The following is a 21,816-nucleotide window of genomic DNA, read 5'->3' on the forward strand; positions in this document are numbered from 1 at the left end:
GAGGCAGAGGTTGCAGTGAGCCAAGATTGCGCCACTGTACTCCAGCCTGGTGACAGAGTGAGACTCTGTCTCAAACACACACACACACACAAACACACACACCCCAGATGAGAAGTTGCTGCCTCCAGGAAGTTTCCCTTGACGTGTCCGTGCCCCACGCCTTTGCTTCCAGATTGCCTTGGACTTAACACGTGTTCCTTATCAGCTGGCTGCTGTCTTTTGACTTCCACCAGATGGTGTGCTTCCTGGAGGCACAGGTTCTGTCTTTCATTAAGACCTGACCCATCTCAGGACGTGTAAGTGCTCAATCAGCAAACGCTAAATGTATTAACTGGGTATGGGCTATTCTGGCTTGGGATCTGGGATCCAAGATAGGGATGGGCAAGGGGCACTCTGGAAGCTCCACATGCGTGAGTGCAGCAGTCTTAACACAGTGGTACAGGTGTCTCTGTAGCCAGCATAGATGGGCTGTGTAGGTTCCTTGAAGGGTTTTAGGAACCCTCAGCACATGCGGGTGGTATGTGTGCATATGTAGGAAGGAAAGGCGGTGAGCTAGTCTAGACCATGGGCAAAGGCAATTTGTTCAAGGTGCTTTTACTTGAGTTTACTTCAAAAGCAGTAAAGGAGCAGACTGTAAATGAGACAGGAACGCAGGTGAGTGGATACACAAAGCTAAGTGGTCTGTGTAGTGTGCCTAGCGTGGGATGGAGCATGCATAGCATGGGGTGTCTGCCAAGTCAGAAGAGCACAGAGCTGTGGCCTGGCTCTCTTTTATACCCGCAGCCTTGTCAGTACCTAGAAACGACCTCCACTACCATGCCACGTGTAACCTACGCTCTGGCAACACCCACATATTTCTAGATCAGACCTCCTCCCTGGATCTTGGATTCATTTACCCAACTGCCTACTTGCTTTCTCCATTTGGATGTCTAAAGACATCTCAAATTGAATATCTCCAAAACCGAGCTTCTGATGTGCTCCACCCCACCCCAAACATGCCCAACCATAGTCACCTCATCTCTGTAAAAGGTAATTGGTGTCTTTCCAGGCACTCAGGCCAAATACCTTTGAGTCATCCTTGCTTCTCTCTCTCATCCTGTTTGCACCCTACCTTCAAAATAAATCCAGAATCCCACCCCTTTTCACCACCTCCACTATTATCAGTGAGGTTTTCCCTGGCCATACCCTATTTCAAATTGATATCCTAGCACGCTAGATTCACCTGGGGAACTGAAAAAATCCTGATGCCCAGGCTTTACCCAAACCAGTTAAATCAGAATTTAATGTGGGACTCACAGAGTCTCCAAGTGACACCAATGTGTAGCCAAGCTTAAGAACTTGGTCTTATTTTTAAAGTAGTATGAAAACTTATTGTCTCTCCTAAGCATTCTAACAATGGATACTTTTCAGAATAAGATTGTGTAAAACAGAGAACTCACTTTTAACTTTATAACAATTTATGTATTGTTTGTCTTTTTAAAACAAAAGTATATGTTGAGTTTATAATAAAAATAAAAATTTGGGCTGGGCGTCGTGGCTCACGCCACTCCCAGCACTTTGGGAAGCCGAGGTGGGTGGATCATTTGAGGTCAGGAGTTCGAGACCAGCCTAGCCAACATGGTGAAACCCCGCTTCTACTAAAAATACAAAAATTAGCCAGGCGTGGTGGCGGGTGCCTATAGTCCCAGCTACTCGGGAGGCTGAGGCAGGAGAATCACTTGAACCCAGGAAGTGGAGGTTGCAGTGAGCCGAGATCAGGCCACTGCACTCCAGCCTGGGCGACAGAGTGAGACTCCATCTCGAATAATAATAATAATAAAATAATAATTTGATGAAGACTTAATTAAATCAAATAGGCATCTGGGAGGTCTGGCCCCAGGTCTTCCCCCAGACTGAAGGGTGACCACAGGTGAGCCCTTTCAATATCTGGGCCTTGGACTCCCGCTGAGGTGAAAGTGACCGGGTAGCCTGTTGGAGCCAGCCCTGTCCCATAGGCTATGGGTCTCAGGGTCCTCTTTCCCAATAGCACTTCAGCTCACTTGAGGTCTTTTCTGAGCTGGTCATGCCCACCAGGCAGATGGCAAGGCAGGGCACGGAAGCTGCTGAGCTCCATGGTGCCAAGGGCTGAGCTCCATGAGCCAGGGCTGGGAGGCTGGAACTTATACCTGCAGAAAAAGAAGAGTCCCTATTTCCACAGGACAAAGGAAATATCTTGTTTTTGATTTCTTGGAAGAGGAAGCACTCTGGGCAAGAGGTATGAGCCGGGATGAAGTGGACTCCTTGTCTGGAGGTGGTGCTACACACCTTGGAGGGGCTCCTGGGAGCTACTGAGAATGTCCCCTAAGTCAGTATTCCTGCCTCAGCTGAAATGCCAGTCTTCAGCCTCATCTACTGCACACTTGAGTCCATGAGATTTTAGAGTGGTAAGTGACCTTTGGGGTCTCAGTTTTCCTATCTGTAAAGGGAGTGGGCTGGACAATGAACAGCTGTTCTCCATTCTTTTGTTATTGGTTCCCATCCAGAGCCTCCCAGCTAGTTGTCTCAACATCCCAGGGGAGAAAGCATAGCTCTTTGTCCATTGGTTTATTTATTCAATTTAGGAATAATGAGTTTATTGTTTTATATGAATAACCATACTTATTTAAAAGATCAAACTAAACTAAATAGTACAAACAAGCGAAATCTCTCCCCAAAGTCTACTATGGTGCTGTGCAACAGAAATATAATACAAGCCATAAATTGAATTTTCAATTTCCTAGTAGCTTTTTTAAAAAGTAAAAAGAGGGGCCAGGCACAGTGGCTCAGCCTGTAATCCCAGCACTTTGGGAGGCTGAGGTGGGCAGGATCACCTGAGCTCGGGAAGTTGAGGCTAATAGTGGGCTGAGATTGTGCCACTGCACTCCAGCCTGGGTGACAGGGAAGGAGACCCTGTCTCAAAAAAAAAAAAAAAAGAAAGAAAAAACAGGTAAAATTAATTTGATGATAGTTTATTTAACTGAGTACAGTATATATATCATTTCAATATATAATTAATATGAAATAAAAACTAATGCAATATTTTACTTTTCTTTGTATTAAGTCTTTGAAATCTGGTGTGTACTTTAAACATTTATAGCATATAACAACTAATATTAGCCATACCTCATGTGCTCAATAGTTGCATGTGGTCAGTGGCTACCATATTGGACATTGATGCTCTATCATATAAAGCAACTATCAGTAACTTCAGGATAACCTCATCAACATTTTGTTAGATTGATTAACAAAAATAATTCTACAAAAATGAAGAGTTTATGGATATTGTTTTCCCTGAATTTTTGCATATTTTCTTTATACCTGAAGGACAATTTTATGGGGTAATATTTTAAAAAATAATTTGACTTTTTTTTTCCTCTTTCTAGGCTATTGAGATTTATTTATTTATTTATTTAAGATGGAGTCTCTGTCGCCCAGGCTGGAGTGCAGTGGTGCAATCTTGGCTCACTGCAACCTCTGCCTCCTGGGTTCAAGTGATTCTCCCACCTCAGCCTCCCGAGTAGCTGGGATGACAGGCACGCGCCACCATGCCTGGCTAATTTTTGTATTTTTAGTAGAGGCGGGGTTTCACTACGTTGACCAGGCTGGTCTCAAACTCCTGACCTCAAGTGATTTACCCACCTCAGCCAACCAAAGTGCTGACATTACAGGTGTGAGCCACCGCGCCTGGCCCAGGCTATTGGTACTTACTATCCCCAACTTTTATTCTATGCTAGTAATTTGATTTGTAGCTCTGACTTGTTTCTTCCTTGAGATTTTCAATTTATTTGCAGTTTTTTTAGTGGTATTACCTAGATCTTCAATTTATTTCTTTAACACTCATTTTTAAGGGTCTTTTAAATTTTTTTTTATTTTAAAATATTTATTTATTTGTTTATTTTTAGAAATGAAATCTTGTTATGTTGTCCAGGGTGGTCTTCAACACCTAGCCTCAATCAATCCTCCCACCTTGGCCTCCCAAAGCACTGGGATTACAGGTGTGAACACTGAACCACTGAACCCAGCCTAATGTCTTATTTTATTAAAGTTTTTGTTTTTTAAGCTGAAAGCCCTCCTGTAAATTTTTGCTTTTATCAGATTTTCTGCTGAATTCAGTTATCTGTGTCTGTTTCTTTTCTCCAGCGTCCTTTCCTTTTTAATTTTCTTCTTTTTTTCCTTTCTTCCCTCCCTCCCTGCTTTATTTTCTTTCTTCCTTATGTAGTAGTATGTAATGTAGTATGTAGTATGTAGTATGGTGCATAGCTACTCTGTCATTTCCCTTCATCTTCGTCAGGCTCAGTTTGGGCAACTCTGCCCTGTCCTTTTGCTTATTCTAATTGGTGTCAGTATATTCTCTTTGGTTTCCTTCTCACCATATCTGAGATCTATTGTTATGTCCATCCCTACCCCCCAAATTGCAGTCTGAAGTTTGCTTCTATACACTTCTGTGGAGCCTAAAGTCATGGGGTTGAGGGAAGAAAGGAATGCTATTGGAGATGTCTCTTGACTATGATGGGCAGCCTGGGCTCTGCTCTCTGGAGATTTTCTTAAATTCCTGGAACCACAGTTGGCTTCCTCTAGTGACGTGTTATTCCATTTTTGAGAAAGTTTCCCTGGAGCTTTGGATCAGCCAACCAATTAGAAATTTGAGCCTTGGGGAATGGCAAACCTTGGTGGGCTTTTTATCTCTGTGGAGACCCCAAGAGCTTGGGTGGGACTTGAATTTTCTGGGGATTCATCTTGACTTTTTGCATGCAGTTCTCTAACACTCCTCCCCAAAACTCATATTAAAATTTAATCCCTAATGTGGCAGTACTGAGAGGTGGGGTCTTTAAGAGGTGATTGGGTCATGAATGGATTAATCCATTCGATAAATGGATTAATGGATTATCATAGGAGTGGGACTGGTGACTTTATAAGAGGAAAACACATAATTTAGCATGCTCAGCCCCCTCACCATGTGATGTCCTGAACTGCCTCAGGACTCTGCAGAGGGTCCCCACAACAAGAAGGCTTTCACCAGGTGCATCCCCTTGACCTTGGGCTTCCCAGCCTACAGAACTGTAAGAAATAAATTTGGTTTTTAATAAATTACCCAGTTTCAGGTATTCTGTTAAGACACAGGACAAGAAGGCTACTCAGTTGCAAGCAAGAGCCATTTCTTATGGAAAAGGAAGTGTGAGTCAGAGTGGAGCCAAGAACCTCTGGCAACAGGTGCACAATTCAATTTCAGAATTGCCGGGGCTCAGTGATTGCTCTGAACTTCCCCTTTTAAAACGGTAGTGAACATAGTGGTTTCCTGTGCCAATCTCGCCATTGCAGGTTGGGTGCATGTGAGGCAGAAAACATGTCTCTTTAGTTCACAGGTTTTCAGATGGAGAGAAACTCTACCCACGGAACAGACCCCAAGACGCCTCTTTGCAGCTGGACTTGATGTAGATAAGCTCCAGAAATTGGAGCTGAGTTTGACGTCAAAATAGGATGAGGTGTTTGTTTGTTTGTTTGGTTGGTTTTAAGACAAACTCACTCTGTCACCCAGGCTGGAGTGTAGTGGTGTGATCATGGCTCACTGCAGTTTTGACTTTCCAGGCTCAAGCAATCCTCCCACCTCAGCCTTTTGAGTAGCTGGGACTACTACAGGTGTGTGGCACCGTGATTGGCTGATTTTTTATTTTTTGTAGAGATAGGGTCTTGCTATGTTGCCCAGGCTGGTCTGGAACTCCTGGATGCAAGTGTTCCTCCCACCTCAGTCTCCCAAAGTGCTGGGATTACAGTCATGAACCACTGCATCTGGCCAAGATTTTTTTTTTTTTTTTTTTAGTGGGAAGTAGGGCAGTGGGGGTAGGTGGGGACGGGTCTTGGAGGAAGTTATATTTTACATATAGGAAAATTTTAACTAATCTGTCTCAGTTTAAAAACATGTCTGCAATTTTTCTGGCACTTGTCCCATTGAGAATTGGGGTCAATCCCCTCTTTGAATCTGGGCTGACCTTGCCGACTCCATCATGATCAGTAGAATACAGTGGAAGAGATGCTGTGTGATTTCTGAGGCTAGGTCAAAAAAGGCTGTCCTTCCATCTTGCACTCTTGGGATGCTGGCTCTGGGTGATGCTGATGTCTATGTGAAAAGTCTGACTACCCAGAGGCCACTGCTGAAAAGAACACATACAGTGGACACTGGCCAACAGTTCCAGCTGAGTTTAGCCTTTTAGTTTAGCCTTTCTGCCAAGGCCCTAGACATGTGATTGAAGCCATCCTGGGTCCTCCAGCCCAGCCCAGCCCAGCCCAGCCCAGCTGGGTACCACAGAATGACCTCAGACATGGCCACAAGGAGCAAAAGTATTCCCCAACTAAGCCCTGCCTGAATTCCAGACCTACAGAATCCACGTGCATCAGAAAATAGTTGTCGTTTTGCGCCACTAAATATGGATCCTGGTAGGCAACTAACTGGAACAACTGGTGAGAATTTTCAGGACTTTTGTATTATTTCCTCTTTCTCCTGCACCTCTTCTGGAACAGAGCAGTTGGGGATAGGACCCATGACGAAACACATCAAGATATTCTATATTTTTCTGTTGCTACTGCTTTTTGAAGTTTATGGAATGAGGTTCTACTGTTTCCCATGGTGGTTTACTGCTGCTGATTGTTTTTTTTTTTACCTGTTTTTTTTTTCTCCTATCCAATTCAATAGAAACCAGAGAATGAACATTCTATTGTGAAACTATCCTGCCATCTGCACTTTACTCAGTGATATGGTTTGGATTTGTGTTGCCACCCAAATCTCATGTCAAATTGTAATCCCCAATATTGGAGGTGGGGCCTGGTGAGAGCTGGTTGGATCATGGTGGTGGATTTCCCCCTTTCTGTTCTCCTGATAGTGAGATCTCATGATACTTGGTTGTTTAAAAGTGTGTGGCACCTCCCCCCTCTCTCTTTCGCCCACTCCTGCCATGTAAGACATGTCTGCTTCCCCTTTGCCTTCCACCATGATTGAAAGTTTCTTGAGGCCTCCCCAGCTATGCTACCTGTACAGCTGGCAGAACCGTGAGCCAATTAAACCTCTTCTTTATAAATTACCCAGTCTCGGGTAGTTGTTTTTTTTTTGAGACGGAGTTTTGCTGTTGTTGCCCAGGCTGGAGTGCAATGGCGCGATCTCGGCTCACTGCGACCTCCGCCTCCCGGGTTCAAGCGATTCTCCTGCCTCAGCCTCCCAAGTAGCTGGGATTACAGGCATGCACCACCACCCTGGCTAGTTTTGTATTTTTTTTTTTTAGTAGAGACAGGGTTTCTCCATGTTGGTCAGGCTGATCTTGAACTCCCGACCTCAGGTGATCCGCCCGCCCCGGTCTCCCAAAGTGCTGGGATTACAGGCATGAGCCACTGCGCCCGGCCATTTTTTGTTTGTTTGTTTTTTTGTGTGTGTTTTTTTTGAGACACAGTTTCACTCTTGTTGCTCAGGCTGAAGTGTAATGGCGCGATCTCAGCTTACTGCAACCTCTAACTCCCGGGTTCAAGTGATTCTCTTGCTTCAGCCTCCAGAGTAGCTGGGATTACAGGCATGTGCCACCACACCCAGCTAATTTTGTATTTTTAGTAGATGTGGGGTTTTTCCATGTTGGTCAGGCTGATCTCGAACACCCGACCTCAGGTGATCTGCCCTCCTCGGCCTCCCAAAGCGCTGAGATTACAGGCGTGAGCCACCACTCCTGGTGTCAGGTAGTTCTTTATAGCAGTGGGAGAATGGACTATTACACCCAGAAGTCTATGTTTTAAATGAAAACTTAATTTTAAATAGTACAAAAATATTTGTAAAGTTTTTTATTTTCTTAATCATAAAAAGAACATAAGAGATTAAATAGGTGATATTAAAGAAAGAAAAAGAACGCCCATGTTCTTACAACACTAATACAATACCTGTGAACATTTTGTTTCTCTTTCCCCTACATAGCATTATTTTTTGTCTGTTGATTGAATTCCCTCCCCTCCCAAAGTTTTTTTTTTTTTTTTGTATTAGTTAAGCCAAACCACAAATAAGTATCATTTATGTTAGATGCCGCGTGCTAGGTGCTGCTGATACAACTGAGAATATGTCAGATACAGCCCCAGCCCTTTTTGATTTAGAGTCTAGCTGGTGAGGTCATTTACCAAATAATGATGCATAATCATTCCATAAATACAAATGATGGTGTTATGAAGATAAAAAGAGGGTGCTCAGAAAGAACTAAGGGGGTACAATTTATTTTATTTTAGAAATTCTTTTAGATTCAGAAAGTACGTGTGCAGGTTTGCTGCACGGGTGTATTGCATGATGCTGAGGTTTGGGCTTCTAACGATCCCGTCGCCCAAGCAGTGAATATAGTACCCAACGGGTAGTTTTTCAACTTTTGCTCTCCTCCCTCCCCCCTTCTGGAATCCTTAGTGTTTATTGCTCACATCTTTGTGTCCTTGTGGGGATGCAGTTTAGATTGAGGCTCAGGGACAGCTTCTGTGAGAAAGTGACCTTTAGGCTGAGCAGAAGGAGGTGGCAGGAATGTGGAGGGAAGACAATCCAGGTGACGGGAGCAGCTCCGAGGTGGGGAAGAGCTCCCAGTGATGGAAGAGGCAGCTTTGTGGCCAGAGCTGGTCAGCATGGGAGAGAGTGACACAAGGGCCTGAAAGAGGACCCGTGTGGCCACGGTGAGCCCATTGGTGTTGAAGCCAGGGGCACCAGGTGGACCTGGTAAAGGAGGACACATTTCACATTCACAAGAATCAGAATCTACTGAACGCTTTTAGGCGGGTGGAGACACGATCAGCTTCATTCACTTCCTTCCCCCATACAGTATTTACTTTTCACTGAGGTGTGATATAATGTATCCAGAAAAAAGTGCAGAAATGTATAACCCAGTGAATTTTATAGAACATTACCAGCATCCTAAAAGCACCCCCTCCACTCATTCCCCTAGAGTAACCACTATCTTGACTTCCAACTATTTGCCTGTTTTTGTACTTTCCATGTAAACGCGGTCATCCAGCAGGTGCTGTTTTCTATCTGGGTTTTAAACTCAACGCTATGTTTATGATGTTCATCCGTTCATTACATGTAGTTGTAGATCATATTTCCTTCTTTAAAAGATCACACTGGCTGTAGCATGAAGAATGAGCAATTTCAAAATTAAGCAAAATATTAAACAGCTAAGAATGGAAATAAAATTCAAGTCAATTTCAAAAAGAAACACCGGGACAGATTTTGCCAGATACCTGGTACAGATTTTGCCAGACATATGGTACATTTTGTTCGTTACTATATCTCCAGAATTTTCCTACCTCTTTCTCCAAATAGAGAATATTTAAAAGTTTTCTTAAAAACCCTGATATATAACATTTGCAATGTTCTCTACAGTTTGCAAAGTGTTTTCCTAATGATTTTCTGCTTTGATCCTGCAAAATCTTATGAATGCCAGTACCATTTCCCTTTTACAGAAGAAGAAACTGGCTCAAGAAGATGAGACATGATGCTTTGTAGCCGAGGAATTGCCTCAGGTGTCACCATCCCCGTCCCTGCGAACTGGAATTTCAGGCGGGGGCGAGCTGCTGGCTCTGCCGGCAAACTCGCCTTATCCCACGCCGCCAAAGGGTCCAAGCTTTCCAGCTGCGTAACACGACCAGGCCCCGAGCGCTCTGGGCCGGGGGCAGATACTTTCGGTTTGCAGCTCCCAGGGCAGCGCTGCCCTGGGACGCCCAGTGGGTTTTCACGGCTCCCCTGGGTCTGGGATCAGGGCAGCTCCGCCTAAGGGCGCGGCCCAATCTGAGGGTTCGTCGCCCCCGCGTGGTCAGACGTGGGAATGGCAGCTTCTGAAGCTCTATGTGTGGTGCCTTTCTGGGGCTCACCAGGTGCCATGTTGCGTGGGACCATGAAACTGTGGTGGTCTTGCCTCTGCCACAAGATAATGTAGGCTTGGGCCTCAAGATAATGTTGGCATGGTGTCCCATCTTTGGCATGAGTCCTACCCTTTCCAAGTGCAGTGGTGGCTGATTCAGTGGTGGCTCCCAGGGACATGATAGGCAAAGGGGGTTCGGTCTCTGCTGTCTGAAATTAATCCTGGGCTCAAGAGAGAGGGGCGCAGGTGAGGCCTGGGGCTCTTCATGCCTGATTTCCCGCTACCCCTCTGGCTTCCTCCAATTCCTACATCCAAGTTAACTCTGAGACCTGTGGTTACCAAGAAGACAGTCGATGTGGGGGAAGGGCAAAACCAAGTACCTACTATAGCTACAAGGAATAATATAAAGGAATTGTTCCATTTTGTATATTGGTATCATCAGCTTCTTGAGAAGCCTTTTGTGTAATTTATTGTAAAAATCACTACTTTAAAGACAAAAATCCTTAATTTTAAATGCTACAAAATTTAAGAGCTCGTTTGAGTTGATGCAGGACCCACAGTTCCCTATAGGGCGATCACTGATGAGTGTATGTGAGCTAAACGCACAGGAGCTTATTCTCGAGAGTTCTCAGGAATTCTCCGGAATTATGAGAAGCATATCAACCACTTCATCGGGGGGGCTCCACTTGGCATTTTACAGGGAGAGTTGGGCAGTTCCCTTCTCAAGGCAAACAGATCTTACAGTGGCGTTTATTCAGATAAATATGAGAGCCGTGTGGGACTGGCTGTATGATGACGGGGATATCCTCCCACTGAATATGCCTATTACCCAGGTCATGGTAAATTTGGGGGTTTAGGGGGCCCCTTTTACATGGGTGCCCCTCCCACAGAATCATACAACTGTTTGAGAAGGCTTCTCAACTTGTCATCCGTCATGGGTCTTACAGATGCCACTCCCTGCTGGGAACCAGAAAAGGTAAAATGGTCTGGAGGTAGGAAAAAAAAGTTCCTAGGACCAGAACATAAAACATACAGGTTAATAGAATTATGAAATTTAAGATGTTTAAAAAGGCTTTATGTAAGGTACTTGCAACCCCTTTACCTAAATATCTTATGAAAATGGGTATTGTACAAAAATTAGCTATAGCATGTTTTCAGGTAAAGTTCCAGCAAAGCAACTAAAAAGGGGCCTATATAGCCAATCATTTCCTGCTGCATTTTATGCAATAATCAGGTCAAGTATATAAGACTAAAACTCACTTTGCACACAAATTAGTCTTACTATAATTTCTCATTAATAGATAAAAAGGGGCTAGAGAAAGAGAAATTATTTCAAAGGAAAAGTGTAACACTTGATACTAGATTTTAGCCCTCAGTTTTTTTTTTTTTTGAGTGCAGATTGAATCATGCATTATTTCTTGGCTACAATAATCCTCTGGAGAGTACCAGATTATAATTTTTCTTCATATCTTTAGTTGGTGCCTTAATGGATGGAATAGGTTCTTTTTTTTTTTTTTTTTTTCAGATGGAGTTTTGCTCTTGTTGCCCAGGCTGGAGTGCAATGGTGCGATCTCGGCTCTCTGCAACCTCCGCCTCCTGGGTTCAAGCGATTCTCCTGCCTCAGCCTCCCAAGTAGCTGGGATTACAGATGCCTGCCACCATGTCCAGCTAATTTTTGTATTTTTAGTAGAGACAGGGTTTCACCATGTTGGCCAGGCTGGTCTTGAACTCCTGACCTCAAGTGATCCACCTGCCTCGGCCTCCTGAAGTGCTGGAATTACAGACGTGAGCCACCGGCCCACAAATACCCTTTGATTGTCAAAACATTAATGTTATTATCTCTCCTTGTTTTACTTTCCAAGGAAGCCCAAATCATGGTATTCTGAACACCAGAGATGTCAATCTCCCTCATTTGTCATCTCACTGGGCCGGATCTGTTTTTCACTGCAGATGCCCTGCTGCTAAAACTATACAAGCATCCTCCCTCTAGGTCCAGTGACTGTCATGGAAGAGGCGGGTGCGTGAGATTGTAAGGGCCAGTTTTGAGGGATAGAGTTAGGTCAAGGTCAGACCCTCCAAATCAAGGAAGGGTACAAAGATGCCTAAACAGCTGGTAAAACAAGGGACTTTGTCTTCTAAGCTATTATGTATCACTTTTGCATCCACCCCAACAATAAACAATTTTCTGCTTCATGTAGAATTAAAATATTTACTGACAGGATAAAGATGCCTTGTGACAAAGCCTCCTGGGTATAATATTCCCAGTTATAAGTTGTAAAGATATATATATATATATATATATATATATATCTTTTACAGAGCAATGCTTATGTTTTTGTATAGCTAATTGCTGTAAGTCTGTAATTAAAACCAAGTTTACAGTAGCTGAATACATAGGAGTTAAAGACAAGTTAGTTTTTGCCTTTTTGTTTGTTAGCTTTTTACTTAAAATAGTAATAATAATTTTAAAGAGTAATGAATGCCTGTCCATGTCCATTTCCATCTGGCCTGTAACATTTGATTGGCTGTAAGTCTCCTTTTTTTTTTTTTTTTTTTTTTTTAAGACGGAGTTTTGCTCTTGTCACCTAGGCTGGAGTGCAATGGCGTGATCTTGGCTCACTGCAACCTCCACCTCCTGGGTTCAGGCGATTTTCCTGCCTCAGCCTCCCAAGTAGCTGGGATTACAGGCACCTGCCACCATGCCTCGCTAATTTTTTGTATTTTAGTAGAGACGGGATTTCACCATGTTGGCCAGGCTGGTCTCGAACTCCTGACCTTATGTGATCCACCCACCTCGGCCTCCCAAAGTGCTGGGATTACAGGCGTGAGCCACCTTGCCCAGCCAGCTGTAAGTCTTTTGACTCTTGGTCCCTTATCCATAGGGAATCCCATCGAGGGACAAGATGGACCAGGGGCAGGCCGCCATGGCATCCCAGAAACACTATGGGACATAATGAAGATTTGCTGGCCATTGATGTTGCCTCTGGCAATTCTTGGCCAGAAGTGGGAGAATGTAAACCAAAAATAAAATTCTAAGCTCCCCTCATCCCCCACCCCTGCACCACAACCATCTAAATGAGCTTCCTCCTTGGCCAGGGCACTCCTAAAATTTAACCTGAAAGACTGATTCAGGCCATGACAGGAAGTGGGGGTCAGGCATTCCTCGTTATACTCTCCAGTGTTAACATCAACAGAGACTTTAAGCCCAATAAGAATCATGTACATTCTATTCTCTCTGAAGCCTGCTACCTGGAAGCCCCATCCTCCGACTCCAGTTGTCCCACCTTTCTGGACCAAACCAACGTATTTCTTAAATGTACTTGATTGAAGTCTCCTGTCTTGCTGTACCCCAACCATGTTGGGCACACATTCTCAGGATCTCCTGAGGGCTGTGTCATGGGCCATGGTTACTCATATTTGGCTCAGAATAAATCTCTTCAAATATTTACAGAGTTTAACTCTTTCCATGGACATGGGGGAGCACCTGTTGGAGACACAGCATCTCATCCCCCAGACCTGCTGAATCAGAATCTGCATTTCAAGAAGATCCCCAGGCAGTTCGCACGCATATGCACATTTATGTTGACAAAAAGAGTCCAACTCTGTCAAATATTTGAAGAGATCTATTCTGAGTCAAATATGAGTGACCAATGGCCTGTGACATGGCCCCAAGAGACCCTGAGAACATGTGCCCAAGGTGATCAGGCTATAGCTTGGCTTTATACAGTTTAGGGAGGGAGACATAAGACATCAATCAATACAAGTAAGATGTACATTGGTTTGGTCCAGGAAAATGGGACAGCTGGAAGCATGGGGTGGGGGCGCTTCAAGGTCATAGGTGGATTCAAATATTTTCTGATTGGTAATTGGTTGGGAGTTTATTTAAAGACCTGGAATCCACAGAAGGCATAGAAGGGAGTGTCTGGATTAAGATAAGGGGTCATAGAGACCAAGGTTCCTATTATGCAGATGAAGCCTCTAGGTAGCAGGCTTCAGAGACAATAGATGGTAAATGTTTCTTATCAGACTTAAAAAAGTGCCAGACTCTTAGTTAATTCTCACCTGAATCAGGCAAACAACCTGGAAAGGGAAGGGGATTCTCTACAGAATGTAGATTTTCCCCACAAGGGACAGTTTTGCAGGGCTATTTCAAAAATATGTCAAAAAATATATTTTAGGGTAAAATACTTTGATTTCTTTCAGGGCCTCTCTGGCATGTGGTACTTACACCAGAGTGAGGCTGGAATTTGGTATCCTATTGCTAATCTGTTTTGTTAGTCTTAAGATCTCTGTTTTAATGTTACTGCTGGTCAGTTGTGCCTGAATTCCAAAGGGAGGGGAGTGCAACGTGGCGTGTCCAATCCCCCCTTCCCATCATGGCCTGAACTAGTTTTCCAGGTTTCTTTGGAATCTCCTTGGCTGAGACAGGGGCTCCATTCCATCGATTGGGGAATTTAGAATTTTATTTTGGTTTTACAACAGTAAGCAAAATGCTTTCCTGAGTTCTGAGAGTCATTCTAGTGAGTTATCCAACTTGAGGGGCGATTGTGGAACACTGAAATTTGTATAGCCAATCAGTCAGAAGTGTGAGTGACTCCTGGAATTTGCGCTTGTATCTGAAGTGAGAGCAGGGTCTTGTGGGACTGAGCCCTTAACCTGTGAGGTCTGTGCTGTAAACCAGAAATAAAATTCTAAGCCCCCACCCATCTGAATGGACCCCTCCTCTTGGCCAAAGGCGTTCCAAGGTTAACCTGTAAAACTAGTTTAGGCCATGATGGAAAGGGGGAATTGGACATTAGCACTAACATAGACCTTAAGCTGATAAGCATTTACAACCTCTTCTCTCTGAAGCCTGCTAAGTGGAGGCTTCATCTGCATGATGAAACCTTGGTCTCCACAACCCCTTACCTAACCCAGACATTCCTTTCTACTGATTCCAGATCTTTAGATAATAACCAATTGCCAATCAAAAAATCTTTGAATCCACCTGCGATCTGGAAGCCCCTCCCATCTTTCTGAACCCAACCATTGTACATCTTACATGTATTGATTGATGTCTTATGTCCCCCTAAAATGTATAAAATCAAGTTATAGGCCGACCACCTTGGGCCCACGTCATCAGGGCCTCCCCTGAGACTGTGCCACAGGCATGTCCTTAACCTTGGCAAAATAAACTCCAAAATTGAGACTTGTTTCAGATACTTTTGGTTTACAGTTCTAACTCAGGAGTGTCAGAAGTGAATTAATTTGTGAACACCTAGTTGGTGTTGGAGAATTTGTTGGTGTTGGAAAAGATACTGTTACTGGAAAGAGGTCCCAATCCAAACCCCAAAAGAGGGTTCTTGGACCTCGTGCAAGAAAGAATTCAGGGTGAGTCCATAGAGTAAAGTGAAAGCAAGTTTATTAAGAATGTAAAGGAATAAAAGAGTGGCTGCTCCATAGGCAGAACAGCCCCAAGGGCTGCTGGTTGGCTATTTTTTTCATTATTTCTTGATTATTTGCTAAACAAGGGGTGGATTATTCATGAGTTTTACGGGAAAGGGGTCAGCAGTCCCTGGAATTGAGGGTTCTTCCCCTTCTTAGATCATATAGGGTAACTTCTTGACATTATGATGGCATTTGTAAAGTGTCATGGTGCTGGTGGGAGTGTCTTTTAGCATGTTAATGCATTATAATTAGCATATCATGAGCAGTGAGGATAACTAGAGGTCACTTCTGTTGCCATCTTAGTTTTGGTGGGTTTTGGCCGGCTTCTTTACTGCAACCTATTTTATCAGCAAGGTCTTTGTGGCCTGTACCTTGTACCGACCTCCTATCTCACTCTGTGACTTAGAATGCCTAACCTCCTGGGAAAGCAGCCCAGCAGGTCGCAGCCTTATTTTACCCAGCTCCTATTCAAGATGGCATCTCTCTGACTCAAACGCCTCTGACAATACCATGTATATGGTGTTAGGAAAAAACTCTCCAGACTCACTCATCCCTGTTCTTTGGTGGCTAAGGGGAGAAATGAGTTTGGGTAGCTCCTCCCCAAGACTCTTACCAGTTATCTGCATTTTAAGAATTCTCTGGCTGGGTGTGGTGGCTCGCAGCTGTAATCCCAGCACTTTGGGAGGCCAAAGCAGGTGGATCAACTGAGGTCAGGAGTTTGAGACCAGCCTGGCCAACATGGTGAAACTCTGTCTCTACTGATAATATAAAAATTAGCCAGGCATAGTGGTGCATGCCTGTAATCCCAGCTACCTGGGAGACTGAGGCAGGAGAATCGCTTGAACCCAGGAGGCGGAGGTTGCAGTGAGCCAAGATCGTGCCATTGCACTCCAGCCTGGGTGACATAAGTGAAACTCCATCTCCAAAGAAAAAAAAAAAAAGGAATTCCCTATAGAAGCCAGATTCTTCAATGATTGAGTTGTGGCTTAATGGTAGCTTGTCCTGGCTCCAGCACTTACTAGCTGTGTGATCTTGAGTAAGTTACTTATTCTTAATTTCCTCATCTGTGCAGTGGGGATGCCTGCCTCACAGATTCTTTGCTCATTTTTTACTAAAATGTCTTATTCTCAAAGACTTTGTCTACCTACCTCCTTCCTCCAAGTAAGAAAATCCGATATGAAATCATTATTTTATTTCCCCCTTCTAAGAATTAATCAGAAGGATCTAGAACAGCTTAACTGCCTGAGGCACCTGTAGGCAGAAAGCAAGAAACTTGTTCTGTATTCTGAGAGTTTGCTGGAGGTTTGCTCGAGGGCCAAGGTGTGCTTCTCCCAAGCTGTCAAGATATTAGTAATAACTCCAGGCCCTCACTTTCCTATGTCTCAACTATTATCCTCTCGAGATCTTTGAGTGTCTTCAGGCTGGTGAATCTCATAGCATGAGAGTGCTGCATGTTAGAGCTAGATTCCTAATAAGGAGGTGTCCCATGGTCAAATACACATTTTTCTAAGGAACTTAATTATCCACATTCTATTCAATGACTGCAGCACCCCCCACTACCAGTGAGCATCAGGAGATTAATTTATTTGACAAATATTTGCCAAGTACCTACAAGGCATTGCTCTCCATAAGCCTCACTTCCTGTGGCTTTGCTGAGTTTCTAAGGTATCTCTGGCTTTGTGGTTCTGGGGTTGAACCACATGTGAGGTGAGGGTTGGGCATGGTGGCACCATCCTGGGCAACAGAGGAAGACTCCATCTCTTAAAAGACATCTAGGGTGATGGAGGAGTAGGGGAACTGAGGTCCTCTGCTGAGTCCTTGGGCTACTTTCTAAATTACACATTCTGATTGCCCTCTGCTCCTGCAGTGCCCACAGCCTTCCTCCCTCCTTCCATCTTCATGGGCTGAGGCCATTCCATTCATGGGCTGAGGCCATTCCAGAAGGAAGGTGAAGGAAGTGATGGGGGTTGAAGGGAGAGGCCCTGGGAGCCTGCAATAGCTGCAACTGGAAGGAATTGTAATCGCCCAATGGGTTCACCTTGCCCACTGCCTAGACAGAGCTGATTTCTCAAGACAGGGGAATTGCAATGGAGAAAGAGTAATTCATGCAGAGCCAGCTGTGTGGGAGACTGGAGTTTTATGATTGCTCAAATCAGTCTCCCCAAGTATCCCGGGATTGGAATTTTTAAAGATAATTTGGTGGGTAGGGGCTCGGGAAGTGGAGAGTGCTGATTGGTCAGGTTGGAGATGGAATCACAGGGGAATTGAAGTGAGGTTTTCTTGCTGTCTTCTGTTCCTGGGTGGGATTGCAGAACTGGTTGAGCCAGATTACTGGTCTGGGTGGTGTCAGCTGATCCATCAAGTGCAGGGTCTGCAAAATATATCAAGCACTGATCTTAGGTTTTACAATAGTGATGTTATCACCAGGAGCAATTTGGGGAGGTTCAAACTCTTGCTGCATGATTCCTAAACTGTAATTTCTAATTTTGTAGCTAATTAAGGCAGACTGTTACCCAGGTAAGAAGGAGGTATGTTTTGGAAAGGGCTAGTGTCAATTTTGTTTCAGTCAAACCATAAACTAAATTCCTTCCTAAGGTTAGTTCTGCCTACACCCAGGAATGAACAAGGACAGCTTAAAGGGTAGAGGCAAGATAGAGTTGGTTAGGTCTGATCTCTTTCAGTGTCATAATTTCCTCAGTTATAATTTTCACAAAGGCAGTTTCAGAATCATGCCATAAGTCCTCCCCATTCCCCAAGTACCTGGCTTGTGCCGATCCCTTTGTCCACTTTTCTACCCGCTTCTCTTCCAGTCCCAATCCAACTGTGCTACAAAGCTCATATCGAGGGCCAACCCCTGAGAAACTTCTCTCGATCCCTTAGTTGGAAAAAATCATTCCCTCTTCTGACCTCCCATGTCGAGACCATTTATAACATGTTAGAACTCGATTCCTAATAAGGAGGTGCCCGATGATCAAATACACTTTTTTCCAGGGAACTTAATTATCCTCATTCTATTCAATGACTGCAGCACCATCCCCACCATCAATGAGCATGAGCAGATTAATTCATTTGACAAATATTTGCCAAGTACCTACAAGGCATCGTTCTCCATGAGCACATAGCTGTAAACAAAACACAGCAGCAAAGGACCCTACCCTCTAGGTGAGGCAGGCAATAGAAAAATAAGGAGATAATATGTGAGTCATGACAAGCATTTTGAAGACAAAATAGTGGAAGGGGATAAGGAGTAATGGGGGTAAAGGAGGTGCTGCTCTTTTATGTAGACCGGTCAAAGAGCAGAACCTGTAGAAAGTAAGTGAGCATCGTGACCAGCTGGGAGAAGAGCAATGCAGGAAGAAGACGTGGTTAGTGCAAAGGCCCCAGGAAGACTGTGCCTGATGTGTTTGAGCAGCAGCGATGAGGCCAGTGTGGCTGGGGCTGAGTGGGTGGGGTGGGAGAGTGTAACATGATATGGTCAGAGAGGCTGTGGGGGCAAGGCTTGTAGGACTGTATAAAAACTTAGGCTTTGTAAGAGAGATGGGAAATCACAGGAACATCATGATCTGATTCAAATTGTCACAGGATCCCTCTGGCTGCAGTGTGGAGAGTGGCCTGTAGGGGACCAAGGGTGGAGACAGAGGGCCAGTGAGTAGGCTACTGCAGCAGTCCAGGCAAACACTGAAGACCTGTGTGTATGTGTTGTTCCCTCGGTCTGTCTCAGGTCTGTTGAATAGTAAGAATGCTTTGCTCTGTTGAAGATGATTCCGTTCTTTACATAAGTAATTAAATGTCTTTCCTTTGCTGTTTCCTGATACCTAAATGCAGTACTATATGCTCATGATAGAAAACTTAGAAAATAAAGAAAAGCATTAAACAATAAAGATTTCCAACTCCTACAACTCAAAGAAAACAGATAAATCATTCTACTTTAGAGGACTAAATGTACAGGAACTCATTGATTTGCTCATCAAAAGGTGAAGAGGGAAGAGTAGCAGCCCCAGGTAGAGCTACCCAGCAGGCGAGGCTGCCCTCAGGAACCACAGCCTTCCCTTTCCTAATGATTTCTACTCTGTGGCACCCACACTTCCCTCCTCAGGGCTCTGGTGTTATCCTCCTTCTGGGTCTCCATCATATCTGCTCTCAGCAAAAGATCCAGCTCATTCATCCAGCCCCAAGGGACAGGGCTTCACCTCCGGACAAGGGTGAGATGAATGAGGTCTTGGACACAGAATTTAAGAAGTCAAAAACCTCAGCCATCAAGATAAATCATATTAAAATGCAATGGTTTAAAAAATTAAAATTAATTTTAAAAGTCCATGAACAAAATATAAACATTTAAAATAAAGACCGAGTCCAACCTTGCACCTGCACAGTCCTGCCTTGCTCTCCGCACCCTAACCCAGCCCTGCTCAGCCCAAGAGCTTTGAATCTGAGTACAAATCATTCCAGACTTCAAGGTCAAGTTAAAGTGTTAATTGTCTACCAGAATGTGATTTCTAGCTTTAAAAAGAAAACCAAGAAAACAACTTCCACATCAATGCAAAGGTTTTCTCATTTCACCAGGTTTTTGTTTTCCCGTCTGTTTACCTGATGGTTTACTAAAGAGGTGAAGAAGTCTGTGGCTGAATGAACACATTGAATAATTGCAGAGACTTAAATTCTTAAATATTCATCAAAATATTTTACCTTTTTTTTTTTTTTTTTTTTTTTTTTTGAGATGAAGTCTCACTCTGTTGCCCAGGCTGTAGTGCAGTAGCATGATCTCGGCTCACTGCAACCTCCGCCTCCCAGGTTCAAGCAATTCTCCTGCCTCAGCCTCCCAAGTAGCTGGGACTACAGACACATGCCACCACACCTGGTTAATTTTTGTATTTTTAGTAGAGGCAGGGTTTCTCTATGTTGGTCAGCCTGGTCTCGAACTCCTGACCTCAGGTGATCCACCCACCTCGGCCTCCAAAAGTGCTGGGATTACAGGTGTGAGTCACCATGCTTGGCCATGCCGGTTGTTTCTGCTGCTTGCTGTGTAGACCGCTGTGATGACCAACTTCTTATTGACCCTCCTTTGTCTCTGGAGCCCCGCCACCTGCCTTCTACCTGGAGCCTTCCTTCCAGGTCCTTCTTCAACACCAGCCCCAGGATCTGCAAGATCTTTGGATATGGCCGCTGCAGAAGGAAGGAGAACCACTTCCTGGAGAAGCAGGAGTGAGCCAGGATCTGCCACAAGAGAGAGCCGGGAACCCAGGGCATGGGTTAAGGCGAGGAGCAGGTCCGGAGGGAAGATCTGAGGCAAAGAGGTAGAGTTCACAGGTCCTACACCCCTCGCACCTACACAGTGTCCCTCCTCTGATGCTGAGGCTCTCGCTGCCTTCCGAGGAGAAAGTGGCAACGTGTCCTGTGAAACCACAGACTTAACACATCTTCCAAAAGCCAGCTTGGCAGGAGGTCACTGCTAGAAGCACCTCTGAAATAATCTGAGCCGTCTTACCTGTTCCCCTTTTTCAGATGGGAACACTGAGGCAGCCACCCTGCAGAGTGAGTCTGCAGTGCTCCTGAGCCACCCCCCTCCAGGCTTGGCAAACTCACTGCCTTCTTGTCTGTTGCCTTGACTGCAGGGAGGACCAGAGGTGCTCATTTCTGGGAGGGTCTGGGATCTGCCAGCTGCACAGTGTCCAAGTCAAGGGCTTCAGCAATGACAATTAACAAATTCCTTTCTCTTTGCAGAGAGCCTGTCACCTGTGCTGCCTTGAGATGCTGACATCTGAGGATGCCCCAGACAGGGCCTGTGGCTGCTTTCTGAAATAGTGCAGCACCTTCTCTGCTTCCTCCTCAACCTTCTCCTTCACAGCAGAACCCTGCCTCCTTCCTCTCCCCACAGGCTTGTTTCAGCATTGATTTGATCAACTGAGCACCACGAGAACACAAACCACATTCCTTTGTTTTTTCATCACGTTACCCCCAGCACTTAGCACCGTGCCTGGCACAAAGAAGGTAGTCTGTAAATATTTGCGTAATGAATGAATAAATGAGGGCATGAGTACATCTCCTCTGCCCAGGACGGATGACAGGCTGAGGGTTTGAATCCAGGACTCTCTCACCGTAGCCCTCATTCTCACTGCATCCTCACCTTCGTCCTCCACCCCCCACCCCCCGACTGGGTTCCTTGGGGATGGCAGGGGTGGAGTTCCTGGCATCCAGTTCTGAGCATCAGCTCTACCAAGTAGTGGTGGCGGGGGGTTTTCATGAAAGAATCCCCCTTGCTCCCTGTGATGTTGGACATTTTTCCTTGTCTGCGTAGTTTCAGGCTTTGTCTCTCTGGCCTTATACAATATTTAAAAACATTCATTTTCCAATTAAACAAACTGGATTGGATACTGTTGTTTGCAACTAAGAACCTTAATATTGGGTGATCTTCCCAATATTTTGCAGAACAGCAGCATCACCACTTTTCCTGCCATCAGACTGGGCCCTACCAGTTGTAAGAAGAAAACCCACTGCAACACCTACCTCTTAATGG

At 44.7% G+C, this 21,816-nt stretch overlaps 1 long non-coding RNA gene across 2 annotated transcripts; it reads left to right on the top strand.

Moving 5' to 3' along the window:
• Positions 1–172: 172 nt before the first annotated feature.
• Positions 173–21,361, top strand: LOC104003595 (uncharacterized). 2 transcript variants are annotated; one of them, XR_676272.4, is made up of 4 exons: positions 173–296; positions 2,198–2,423; positions 20,377–20,596; positions 21,024–21,361. It is a non-coding gene; the product is annotated as an uncharacterized LOC104003595 (long non-coding RNA). The 2 variants fall into 2 exon arrangements; XR_010154036.1 differs by having other exon boundaries at positions 2,234–2,423.
• Positions 21,362–21,816: the final 455 nt, after the last annotated feature.

The sequence above is a fragment of the Pan troglodytes genome, chromosome 21 (assembly GCF_028858775.2).
Source record: "Pan troglodytes isolate AG18354 chromosome 21, NHGRI_mPanTro3-v2.0_pri, whole genome shotgun sequence".
NCBI lineage: Eukaryota > Metazoa > Chordata > Mammalia > Primates > Hominidae > Pan > Pan troglodytes.